Below are 13,239 nucleotides of genomic sequence, written 5' to 3'. Positions count from 1 at the left end.
TGTTTAGAATCTTTGAACTAATTAAACGTTTATGCAAGTAACTATTTCTTAATCTCTGTGGACTTTTCCTCGTTGTGCTTGTAGGGGGATGTACTCTAAGAAGGTAAATTCTAACTTCTGCCCAATGGCCTATGGGAGCAGATCTCAGTCTCAGCAGCAATTTGTCAATTCATTAAGAGATACACATATCGTAGCTTCCTGCTTAATAGTTTTGGTAGACTCCAAGTAGCAGTGGGGGAGTCTGAATTCACTGTTACAAGTCCATGGCCAGGTCAGAATGAAAACCCCCATGTCAAGTAGTTCTACCATGGGACAGAGCTTTGCGTGGTCAGAGGGAGGTGTATGCTTCTGTGTTTCTCTGGATCCTTTGATATGGACGTCCAGCACTCATCCAGCACTCTCAGCTTTGAGAGTGGACAACTCTTAAGATTTAAACATCTTTTGTAGTGTTTTGTGAATTTTAGACAGCTACAGCTAACATCATGTCCTTTTGTGTGAATATCTAAAATGCGTGAAAACAAGTTTTTGTCATAATTCTCAACTTTGGTTCCTCTGTAAGACTGATGATCGTAGTAGTATTGCTGTACCTAAGAGGGCTGTTAGAAATAATATGGGTTGCTTAAGCACCTTAAATAGAAAATACGATGCAATGAAACATAGTTCTTTACAGTCTATAAATCTCAATTGTGTATTTGTGCTGTCTGGCGGACTTCAAGGTGGGCTTTGTCCTCACTGTCCATTCTGCTGATAACCTTTTGCTTTCAGCCTCTATCAGCTCTCTCCTCTGCTCTTACCCGGATCTTGCCAAAAACTCAGACCTGCACTCAGACTTGCATCCAAACAGGAAGAGTTCCAGGGATGTAGAACCACAGTACGTGGAAGCGGTACCTCAACAGTGTCACATTGCGAGCTCCTTTGGCCTGTGCTGTGAGGTGGCTGTGCCGGGAAAGCTGGGTGGCCGCAGGGCAGGTGGCCTGGACTGTCACAGAGCAGCTCAGCCTGGTACTCCAAATCAGATGAATATAGCAGTACCTGGAAACCAAGAGGATAAAATAATAGTTATTTATTTGTTATTTAGATGAATTGTAGGGTCAAGGCTCAGTACTTATTGCATGTGTGTAGGAAATATTTCCTAATTACTTTCAAGCAGAGTTGAGGGTGGATGAAGGTTCACCTTGAGGTAAATGTGCAAGTTACTTTGAAAATGAATGTGTGAGGGCAGAAGAAATTTGGGCCTTTAATTCTTCTCTGTCTGTTTGTCAAGCTCAGATGACAAGATACAACTTCAAACTGTGATTCTCATGTGTGATACAAGTAGAGAGCAGATCATTGCCTTCTCTCTTTTCATCTAATTCAACTTCCCTTTCCTCATCTTTTTTTCTTAACTTTGCTTACTCTTTCATGGGCAGCAGTGAGCAGCTTTTACCCTCAACTGTCAGACCAGCAATTCCAAGCAGATAGGAGAGGCAAAAGATTCCTCACCTGCTCCTCACCACCTAGCAGTGGCATTTCACAACCGCATAGAGAAATGCATGTTAAGAGTTCCTTCCTGACTGTGAGTTTTCTTTCATGAGGTAAATCAAACCAGTGGAAGACTTGGGGAATCTGAGTAATGCACAATGCTTTACTGTACAGCCTGGGTTCTGCCCTTTGTGGTGGGCAGCTCCAGGAACTGTACCAAATGGTTGGTTTTGTTGCTTTTGTGCCACAGAGTTTATCCTGAAAGGCTCCTAATGTTATGCAGACGTCTACCTCTTCCTCACCTCCCCAGCTATTGTATGAGATCAGCTCAGGAGAGCCAGCTGTATCTATACCATGCTCAAAGTCTATTTCAAAATCATGTTAATATTTTAAAATGTGATTGTTTCCTATTGTTTTAGTGAGTCCTGTGGAGAGGTGTATATACATCCTCAGCTCTGTACAAAGAGCATGTTCTAGACCTCATTAATCAAAATGACACTTTCTACACCCCCAAGTGTTTTCACATTTGCACATGAAGTGTGTTCCCGAAACTCTGTGCTGACTGACTGATCTCTGCATTGTTCAGTTTTCAGACCTATGCGTCTAAAGCTGGCTGAAGAGATACAAAAGTTGGCTTCTAATGCGATTTCTTTAATCTTCATTTGTAGAATTAGTATTACAAACCATGTAGAAAGACTTTCCAGGCGCTCTTTTTGCATCAAGCTTGGCACACGCAGGAAGGACCACATCCCATCTTACACTGGAAAACACAGTGCTTACTGCCAAAAAAAGCGTTAGGCGACACTGCTGCTTTTGGAAAGTGTGTCAGTTAAAAACTGAGGAAAAGAAAGGAAAACATCCTTCAAGGCACAGGCTTGCCCTGCTTACTCTGTTTAAACATTGTGTGTTCTAGGGCTCCTCTCCCAAAGGAATGCCATGGAACAGGTATTAGCTGGTGCTCACATCCAAGAGGAGGATTTAGATTCAGTAACGTGTCTGCTAGTAAAAAACACAGCCAACTACTCGTTTCAAGACTTCCACGTGTGTATATACAAACCAGATAAAGAGCGCCTGAGGGAATGGGAAGCAGTAGAAAGCCTTTTCTAAGCTCAAAGAACTGTGGAACATATAGAAAACTCCCATTCATCCTCTGTTTCCTATTTGCTGTGCTTCTAGCAGTTATCTGAAAGGCTGGGGAGACGTGTGTGTGCAGGGCCTGGAGAGGAGCCTGAGTTTAGTGTGCTTTTCTGAAATATTTTGGTAGGGTTCTGGAGTGCCTGAGCTCTGGAGACACCTCTGGGTCCCCACAGCAGAGGTGCTGCCCGTATCTGGCACTTCTTCTGCCCACATGGCATGTGTGAAACACACGGCTGGTTTTACTGCAGCTTGTACTAAGGATTTCTTGACTGAAGACTCTCAAAAGAATTTGCAGAATTTCCTCTCTATTTTTTTAAAGGTCTAAGCACGGGTATTTCTCTTGTCTGGCTCAGTTCTTTGCTAAAAGCCTGTCTGAGGATTTTAGTAAAAGATGTAAAAATAATGCAGAAGTAAATATCACCATGAAAGAGTAAGGGGAAAAAATGTTGCCCTCTCCATCTCCAGAAGTACAAAGGATTTGTAGGAAATTTGAGGAAATGTACTTCCTAATGTAAGTTCTTCACCTTTGCAAGTTCTTACTGTTTTGTCCTGCAAGAGATAAGTCACGTTTATGGACTGCTCTAAACTCTCTGAGAGGTTAATCTAGTTTTGGGGTGGGAAGTGCATAGACAGCATCTGATGTTTCTTGGCTCGAGCTGTGGATGTGAGAGAGAAAATGCAACATCTGTGCAAAACTATGCTGGTGTTCCTGGTGCTGGGGGGCTTCAAGCCAGAGATTAAGATTAGAAAACACTGATTTTCAGGTTGTTTACTGATATTAACGAGTAGCAATGGAAGGGCTTGCCTTTTGTTTTGTAACCTGTGCCTGTAACTTGCCATGTCTGTAGCTTTGTAGAAGTCTTGGAGTTTACCTAGAAGTGTGTGTTTGGTTTTGGCGTCCAGTAGTTTAATGAGAGCTTCACTTGCAGGTATATGGCTTAGAGAGTCCGAATAATGGAGAAAGACAAGAACAACACACGCCCCAAGATGGTAATTTGTTTAAATAGTGTTTATAGTAATCCCACGTGCGAACTCTGCCCCGTCCCCAGCTCCGGCTTCCCCTGGCAGCCCACGAGGTGCGGGCAGGAATCACGGGCAGGGTTTGCCCTTGTCGGGTTGCTCGCAGCCCGGCGCGGTGCTGAGCCGCGGGGCTTCCCGGCGCCGCTCGCTCTCTCCGGCCCGAAGGGGGATTGGGGCTGGGTTGGGTTGGGGTTGGGGCTGGGTTGGGGTTGGGGTGCGGGTTGGGGTTGGATTGGGGTGCGGATTGGGGTTGGGGTTGGGGTGCGGGTTGGGGCGGGGTTGGGGTGCGGGTTGGGGTTGGGGTGCGGGTTGGGGTTGGGGTGCGGATTGGGGTTGGGGTTGGGGTGCGGGTTGGGGTTGGGGCGGCAGCTGGAAAAGTTTGCGGGGGCGCGTGGGCAGCGGGGACCCCCGGGCGCGCGCTGCCCGGCTCGGCGGGCGGCGGCTCGTGCGCGGCGCTGCGCGCGCGCGGGGCGGGGGGAAGGGGCGTCGCCATCTGCTGCGAATTGCCGGTCATTGGATTAGTGCCCCCGGGGATGAGATCAGCGGGATCGGCTTTCGCAGGGGGCTCGGCGCTCGCCGCGCTCCCCAGCTGCGCCGGCTCTCGCATGAGGCGGCGGCGGGCGGCCCCGGGGAGGCAGCGCGCACAAAGCCCGGGAGCCGCCACAGGCCGCCTCCCGCCTCGCCGCCGCCCCCGGCACCGGGCACCGGGCGGGGCTCCCGGGCGGCCCGGCCCAGCCGAGCGGAGCAGAGCGGGGCTGCGCCGCCCCGAGCCCCGGAGCCCTCCGCAGAGCCCCGGGCGCGGCGCCTCCCGGCTGCCCCCGCCTCCCCGGGGCCGCGACTCGCCCTGGCGCGGCGGCGGTTGCTGGCGGGCAGTTGGGATCGGTCTTCTCCCGGAGAGAGCGCCGTGGAGGGGGCACTCCTGCGAGTCACAGCGGCTGGGGCTTGAGTTTGTTTACTTGCGACGGGCGTCTCTTCCCGCGGATTCTTTCTCTGCTCGCATAACGGATCGATAGAGGTGCTCGGAGGGGGTTTATGGTAAGTTTGCCATGGGTGGGCTCTTTCGTTCGTGGGAATTCTGTGTTTTGTTGCAGTGTGTAGAGACGAGATTTTTTTTCTTTAAACAGTGCTGTTTTTCAGGCTGGTGTTTAAAGAAATACTCTACTGAAACGCTTTCTGATTTACACTGAAGTATTTTATAATAGAAAATAGTTTCTTGAGCTATAAAAGAGAATTATTTCTGCATGTTAGGCAGCTAAAGATTTACGTTTCTTATAAACTGAGTTTGTTTGACTTTGCGCTGAAGAAAGCAAAACCTCTTGCCTGATGATTGCCACAAGCCAATATTTTACCGTGGTTACTTGGTGCTTTTTCCGGCGGTAAAAGCCAGACCTCAGTTCAACTGTTTAGACGGATCTGAAATCCTAAACTATCCTCGCAGCAAGGCAAGCTGAAGCTTTGTCAAGTCAAGTCCGAATTTGTATGCAAGACTTGGGTTTCAACAAAGACAGATACTGGCTGAATTTCCCCCCGCGTTACTCCCAGAGCTGCCAGCCGGGATAGGTGCTGCCCCCGCAGCAGGGCCCGGGGCTGGGGACCGATCGCTGCCCTCCTGCCGGGGTCGCTCCTGAAGAGGCTTCGGCGTGAGGGCAGCCAAGGAGCTGATGTGGCAGCGTCTGTGCTGGCTGCAATTCATTTTTATTTCTTTGTGTCTAGGACGTGGAGCATAGATTGCTCTAGGGGGGCAAGCATCCTATGCGGAGAGGTGGCCAGCTGCTATTTCAGTCGCTGGTTTGATGTTTGCTCCAGCCCTTTGGTGCTGAAGTCATAACTGATATTTTCACAGTGCTGTGCTTGCCTTTGGTGACAGAAGCGATCCCTGATATCTCCACGTTGCTAAAGAGCTTGTCCTCTGGGGAGGAAACAGCCCCAAAGAGTTACTCCTGATGCTTGCGGCTGAAACTGGCCTGGCTCGTGCAGCATATCTCAAAGGATGCTACATTTTTAATGTTGTTTCTGTAACTAAAGCAGCTTGTAAGGGACGTGAATATCAAATAGCCGTTAGGCTGTTTGGCGCTGCTGACAGAGTGATGCCAGATCCATTGAGTTCTCTTAACAACAAGCGGAAGTTTTATAACTGGCCTTGGTAATGGAAGTCTGGTTTTCTTGGTAGCTAATATGCCTCAGTGTCTTGCTGCTGACCGTGGATGTCCTTGGATGACCGTTCCGTGTGCCTCAGTGTCCATGCCAGGGCTGCAGGGAGACCCGGTACTTCCCTGCGTCATAGGGATGATAAAACTTCACAGCTCCGTGCCTTGCTGGGGCCCTCATGTGGGTGTTGCTCTGGAAGTACACGCTGGTGCTGTTGGGCTTGGAAAGCCCTGTGCTCACTGATCCCCTCCTACCAGTGTGCTCTCTGCACTTGTGTTTGTCTTTGCCAATGTCACTTCAGGCAGCTTTGAAACACCAGGCTTCCTGCTCAACAGGCTTTGGGGCTTGGGGGTAATTAGGAGTTGGGAGTTTTTTGGCTTTTTTTTTTTCCATAGAGGCACAACCCTCCCCTACTGAAGTACTAATTGAATATCTTGTTTTCTGAAATAACTAGAACTTCTGATTTCTGATTTAACCACATTGCAGTCAGTTTTTACTCGAATTTTGTGCAGCACAGGATTGAGCCTTCTTTCCTGTCACTCCTCAAGTAGCAGCTCATTAACTTGTCAGTCCTCGTTGTTGCTGTGTAAACTTCTGTAATGGATTTTCCATGTACCAAGAAAAATCAAGCAAGCTATTTTTGTCTTGTTTTCCTTTGCAATGGCTGTTTGCTCCTCTTCTGCCTGTAGGTCACAGTCCTCTTTTGTGGGGAAGGAAAATAACTTTCACAGTGGAACTGGATGCTGTGTCCTAGAAGTCCGCGGTGGTTTCTTTGAGTTGGCTTTTGTAATTCGGACAGCTGGAGACTTTGCCTTTGAGGAGCTGTTTTGCTTATACACTTGAGGCACAGTGACAGCAATTGGGGAAGAAAGCAAAGCAAAGCATGGTTTTCTGAGATGTTAGCTGTTAAAAATGCTTGGTTAAAGTGTTTAGCAACATCATGTTAGAGACCCAGCTGGCCTATCCCCATGATTGGTCTCGGCCAAGAAGAGGGGAGTGGAGGGAGGGCTGCCTTTACCAAATTCAAGTTCTGTAAGTCACGCAGCATTTTAGCTGTCTTCTCTCTTTAACCTGCTTGACTGCTCACTGCTACTGTGCTGACATCCTTGACTCGCATCTTTTTGTGCTGGGGCAACACCACTTTGGTGGTGAGGCTTTCAGAGTGCTTCTGTGCACAGTAAATGCCAGCTTGAGTAATGATAACGCAGAGTGTCCTTGATACTCACTCCCATTTCCTTCCTCAGTTAGTGAGGATAAATGCACTCTTCTTAGAATATCCACGTAAAGGAATTGTAGATGTATTTTCGTTACAGTATTTATTAACTCATTATAGATGAATTTTCTGTGATGAAGGCAATGCTTAAGGCTGCCCCTTGAGCAGTTCACCAATTTTTTGAAGGCAAAATGCAGTGTAAGGTTGCTATGTGTATCCAAATATTTGCTAATAATTCTGGAAGTTAGAGTTGTTGGACCTACTGTATGAGAACAAACATGTGCTGTGGATTGCAACTTGCCAGACCAGATAGCTACCTCGCCCACACGTATTTTTTGGTGGGGTTGTGTACATGCTAGTGAATCCGCGTCACTCCCTGCAGCACACGCATCCTTTAGGGACGGCTTTAAGCTGTCTCTGTAACATGCAATTTGGGCAGCTGAGAACTCTGTAGCTGATGTATGGTTGTGCTGTAGGATAAGATGTTAATGCATTGTGTGCTTCTGGGAAGAGTAGTTTATGTCTTCAGACTTTTAACTTTGCTCAAATTTGGCTCAGGTTGTTTGGGGGGGAGGTTGTTTGGAACATCTTGCTTATTTGCTTTTTACTTTGAAACGGTGGCTGTGACTTGCTCACATGGTCAATAGACCATATTCTATAAATGTTATAGTGTGCCACTCCAAAAGGGCTGAATCATGAAAAAATCAACTGTTGTCCTCCGAGAAAGTTATTTTGTTACACTGTCTAAGCTACTGTTGCTTGACTGTTGCTGTGGGCTCTTTCCAGAGGAAAGGTATTTGAAGTGGTGGGTGCTGTCTGAATCCCGCTGTAAGATGATGTCCGGTGTGATGTCAGGAAATGCCTTTGTCTTGCCTTGGCTGTTTGCAGTGCTTTACAGCCCACAGCCCTTTACATTGTATTATGATATTTGTGTGTGTGTGTGTGTGTTTGGAAAGCTGGCAGTATAATCAATAGCATCCATGACTGATCAAAGAAGAATCCTTGCCCTGAAGAGATTCCGTTCTGAAGCAAGGCTTAAAGAAAGCGGTGTGCCCTAATAGCCTTGGTGGCAGCATGGAAAAACGTATCAAAGAGGAGAGCAAGAAAACAGGGTTTCTGTTTTGGGAGCAGTGCTCGCAGGGTGCCGTGGCTCTGAGCTAAGAACTGCAGTTGCAATTCGACTGGCAATATTTGGTTAAAACCCCATGGCTATATTTTGGCTACCTCTGCTTTATTAAAGACTGGACCTGCCTATCAGGAGTGCTGGGTAGAGTTCACTACTTTCCTTCCTTTGGCTCCTTTTTGACCAGTAAAGGAGTAGTGAAAAGTACTAGCTTATTTAAGTTTACCTGTGTATATATTTATATATATATATATTTTTTTTTTGAGGGTATCTTTTTAAAATGGATGTTGTCTTTGCCTCAGAGGCTAATGCTGTGCATCTCCTAAACTGTGTGTCAATTGAAATGCAGAATTTTAATATAATTTGCTGTGTTTTGGTTATAGCGAAGAAACGTATGAGGGAGAGTTTGCATCTGTTTGCTTTCTTAGTGAGAGGTGAAGTGCTCAGGTTAAACGTGGGTGCTTAGCTCTGACCTAAATCTGTTCATACTGAAGTCACCTGAACTTAGATGGATGCTGAGCAGTGTTTGATATAACTTTTGCTTCTCGCTGCTTAATCTGTGTGTCTTTGGGCTGAACGTGATAGAGTAATGCTGCTCCTGACTGCTGTCAGGTGACAGGTTTTGTTGTGTTGCACTGCAGAGTGCGGGTGACTTAGCAGCTTTATCTTTGAGGGTTTGTCAAAGGCTGAAGGGGCAGATACACTTTGGTGTGCGGCACGAAGCGTGGCAATGCGTGAAATCCATCTTTGAGCTGATTGCAAACTAATTCTTTCAGAGCCATACCGCAGACGCTGTAGTTGAGTTTGCTTTCTCGATTTAAATATGTGCGTATCCCAAAGCTCTTTGTAATAGTGCCTTTCTTGTTTCACCTTATCACCAAGGTCTGGCATGCACTTGTCTTCTGTTAGACTGAGCTGTTCCTTTCTATGTTGACAACTCCCGAAGATCTCGCAAAGGCCTTATGAGAGAGAGAAAAGATTGCCTGTGTTCACAGTATCACAGTATCACAGTATGTTTGGGATTGGAAGGGACCTCAAAAGATCATCTAGTCCAATCCCCCTGCTGGAGCAGGAACGCCCAGGTGAGGTCGCACAGGAACATGTCCAGGCGGGTTTTGAATGTCTCCAGAGAAGGAGACTCCACAACCCCCCTGGGCAGCCTGTTCCAGTGTCTGTCACCCTCACTGAGAAGAAGTTTCTTCTCAAATTTAAGCGGAACCCCTTGTGTTCCAGCTTGATCCCATTACCCCTTGTCCTATCATTGTTGGCCACCGAGAAGAGCCTGGCTCCATCCTCATGGCACTCACCCTTTATATATTTATAAACATTAATGAGGTCCCCCCTTAGTCTCCTCTTCTCCAAACTAAAGAGCCCCAGCTCCCTCAGCCTTTCTTCATAAGGGAGGTGCTCCACTCCCTTAATCATCTTGGTTGCCCTACGCTGGACCCTCTCCAGCAGTTCCCTGTCCTGCTGGAACTGAGGGGCCCAGAACTGGACACAATATTCCAGATGTGGTCTCACCAGGGCGGAGTAGAGGGGATTGATGCTGTCTTGTCAGAAGAAGGAGGATTTATTTGCTTCCTGCACAAACAGGTCCATGCCCTGGCACCTCAGCAGGGTCTGACTTGTGGGCGCTCCCTCTCCCCACGCCTGCCCTTGGTGGGGCGGCTGCTGGGCTTCTGCAGCAGCTCCTGCCCACGGCTGCCAGTGAGGGCTGTGCTGAGGACTGCGCTGCCCTGCGCTTTGCTGTTGTGTATCTCGAGTACTTTTCGTGCTCTGTACCTGAAGGGAGCAAGGCTCGATGTGAGGGGGGAGTGGGAGGTCAGTACCTAGACACCATTCAGGCTCCTTCTACACCTGGCAGCAGCAGCTGCCTCGCCTGACCTGGAGTTCTTCTCATGATAAGACTGCACTATTAGGTAGTCTGAGCAGTGCTTTGTCCATTTCTTTTTAAACTCAGTAGCCTTTGTTAAAAGTGGCGTGTGGGAAACCGCAGCGGGTCTGTGGAATCCTTGACAGAAAATATGAGAGTAGAGATCAGCCTTGAGATATTAAGATTTACCCTTGAGAAGGATGGGAGTAAAGGAGTATCCGGAGAGAGGAGAGATGTACCCATGAGAGAGAAGGGGATAGAAGAATAACGTGGATGATAGGAAAATTAACCAATGAGATGTTAGTGCTGTAACTTGTAACCAATGGTGAAAAGACACATGAACTGGTAGAACTGTATAAAAATGCACTTGTAGCAATAAATGACGTCTATTACTTTCATCTTGAAAGAACTTGGTCCATGTCGTTTGTCCGTCTCAACCGTGACAGTGGTGTTTCTTGAATATTAAAAAAATTACCTTATTTAGAATTGCTCTCTCAAGGGGGCATTAATCATATGAGAGCATTTGCATAGTTTTAGGCATGGATAAAGGCAAGATCTTTCAAAATTGCCAAAAGGTTTAGGTACTTAGTCATCATTTAATTTTTACTGTTTCTCATCCACCTCTTCTTCAATGAATGCAAAAATAAATACCCTACATTTTTCGTTATATATTGGAGGCCATAATTTCAAAAGAAAGCTTTGTTGCACAAAGTATTTACGTCAGTGCTACATTTCATACTGAGCATGTGCTGTCCACAAAACTCCCGACGTGCTGATTATAGGCATGGTCATGATCTTTGAGTTTATTGTTTTGTTTTTTCTTCAAGAATATTGTGAAAAACAGTTTTACTAGAGAGAGCCAGGAGTGGCTTGCAAGAAAGTTGGCTGTTGTTATCTTTGAACACTGACTTATTCCCCAAAATCTCAAGCTTATTTCATAATTAAACTATTTTTGATAGGAGCTATGCAGTGCACAGATTTGTCAATGCTGACTGTCTTACTTCACAGGTGAGAAAACGCTGTGACAGTCAAACCTATGTGTAGCCAAGGAAATAGTTGGATTAAGTGTGGGATAAAGGGAATTTTTGATTCAGAGCTTAAATTATTTTGTACGTTACTAGCTAAATTGTAAAAGGTCTCTTGTTTTGAGAATTACTTTAAGGGTAGCTCGGACATATAGACCAATCACGGGTACTTTTGAAACTTTGTTTTCCAAGCTAAATATTTTGGACTCAATTTCCAGAATAAGCTCTACTGTGTTATTTGCCAAAGGTTGTCATGTGCTTTTGGCAGCAGAATTGTTGTAGTATTTTGAAGCGAATAGCTGCTTTAAAATCAAGTTAAAATGTTAATTTGTTGATACTAGTATTCCTTGCTTAGTGATGTCATAACATATAATTTTGTAGTGTATCCTGTGTTTGAGTTAATTTACATGGATTATTGGCTCCATTTAAAAGTGATCCCATAATTCAGTGTAGTGAATCTGGGGATTTAAGAGTTAAAATTGAAATCTGGTCTTTATGGCATTGTTTGTGTTGTATTATTTGCTTTTCTGGCTGAAAGAGACACTTAGTTGAGCTTAAGAAAAGCTCATTAAAATTAAAATTTAACTATTCCTTTTGTTTTGTTATCTTCAAAGTTTATCCTTATTTAACCTGTAAGAAGATTGACTTGTAGATATTTTTTCAGATTTGTGTGACATATTTGCATGGAGAACTGAGTATCTGTTCCACATGGTTTATCACTGGTCTCCTTGGCCTTAAATTGAGGACCTGGGTGTGCAATACTGGCACGTGCTGAACTTTTCAAAGACCTATGAATATTTTGGGCTCCAGCTAGTTCACTTGAGCAGCATCGTTATTTTATCCTTTATATAGGAAAGAAGCAGCAGATGCCCTTGGGCATGTGTTCATCACAGTATCACAGTATCACAGTATGTTTGGGATTGGAAGGGACCTCAAAAGATCATCCAGTCCAATCCCCCTGCTGGAGCAGGAACGCCCAGGTGAGGTCGCACAGGAACATGTCCAGGCGGGTTTTGAATGTCTCCAGAGAAGGAGACTCCACAACCCCCCTGGGCAGCCTGTTCCAGTGTCTGTCACCCTCACTGAGAAGTTTCTTCTCAAATTTAAGCGGAACCTCCTGTGTTCCAGCTTGATCCCATTACCCCTTGTCCTATCATTGTTGGCCACCGAGAAGAGCCTGGCTCCATCCTCATGGCACTCACCCTTTATATATTTATAAACATTAATGAGGTCCCCCCTTAGTCTCCTCTTCTCCAAACTAAAGAGCCCCAGCTCCCTCAGCCTTTCTTCATAAGGGAGGTGCTCCACTCCCTTAATCATCTTGGTTGCCCTGCGCTGGACCCTCTCCAGCAGTTCCCTGTCCTTCTGGAACTGAGGGGCCCAGAACTGGACACAATATTCCAGATGTGGTCTCACCAGGGCGGAGTAGAGGGGAAGGAGGACCTCTCTCGATCTACTAACCACCCCCCTTCTAATCCACCCCAGGATGCCATTGGCCTTCCTGGCCACAAGGGCACAGTGCTGGCTCATGGTCATCCTGTTGTCCACCAGGACCCCCAGGTCCCTTTCCCCTACACTGCTCTCTAATATGTAATTTCCCAACCTATACTGGAACCCGGGGTTGTTCCTGCCCAGATGCAGGACTCTACACTTGTTAAACCTGAGACTGTTGATAAATGAAATTCTGAGCTTTGGTGGTTTCTTCCCGTGATTTAACAAGGTCCCTGTCTGTGGAACACAGCAGCTCGGTGGTTATTTTGGCGGTGTGACCCCACCAAGGAGGTTTAGGTGCATTGTGTCAACTTGCTGTAATAAATTAAAATGCAGCATAAAGAAGCCAAAATACTGTCTTCCCTGTTGTTGTTGAAAACTGTTGTTGAGCACATCAGAGATGTCAGGAGTTGCTTGAACTAAAGATGGTGACACATTGGAGTGTATAAAAGACAACAAATGCTGCCACCCCAACCTCATTTTAACTGCGTTGCTGCATATTAGTGTTAAACCTGGTTTGTGCCAGATGTTGACTGCATCCCTGCTTTTCGGTATTGTCAGTGTCTGATGCTGTTAACATCTGGGTAATACTTACTGTGATATTCCCCTTTCTAATTTAGCGTGTACAGATCATTCACTAAATATTTATACAGTCCTTCATTTTGATGTTGCAAGATAAAAAGGATGTTTTTTCCATCATCTTTGGTATTCAAAGGCACATAATGTGTTGAGGCTGCTGATTATTTAA

The 13,239-nt window shown here is 46.1% G+C and overlaps 1 protein-coding gene across 2 annotated transcripts in view; it reads left to right on the top strand.

Annotated features, from left to right (window-relative positions):
- The window catches only part of SPSB4 (splA/ryanodine receptor domain and SOCS box containing 4), a 172,188-nt gene that overhangs the window by 82,646 nt on the left and 76,303 nt on the right, over nucleotides 1-13,239 (top strand). Inside the window, exon 1 of one of the 2 annotated variants that reach the window (XM_005512472.3) lies at nucleotides 4,148-4,653. The exons of the other annotated variant lie outside the window; for it this stretch is intronic. The gene's annotated coding sequence lies outside the window, so the exon portion shown is untranslated. Of the gene's footprint in view, nucleotides 1-4,147; nucleotides 4,654-13,239 lie in introns of those variants that run through there. 2 annotated transcript variants of the gene reach the window in all.

The sequence above is a fragment of the Columba livia genome, chromosome 9, assembly GCF_036013475.1.
Source record: "Columba livia isolate bColLiv1 breed racing homer chromosome 9, bColLiv1.pat.W.v2, whole genome shotgun sequence".
NCBI lineage: Eukaryota > Metazoa > Chordata > Aves > Columbiformes > Columbidae > Columba > Columba livia.
The sequence above is the reverse complement of the archived record's forward strand: the minus strand, read 5'-3'. Positions and strand labels throughout refer to the sequence as shown.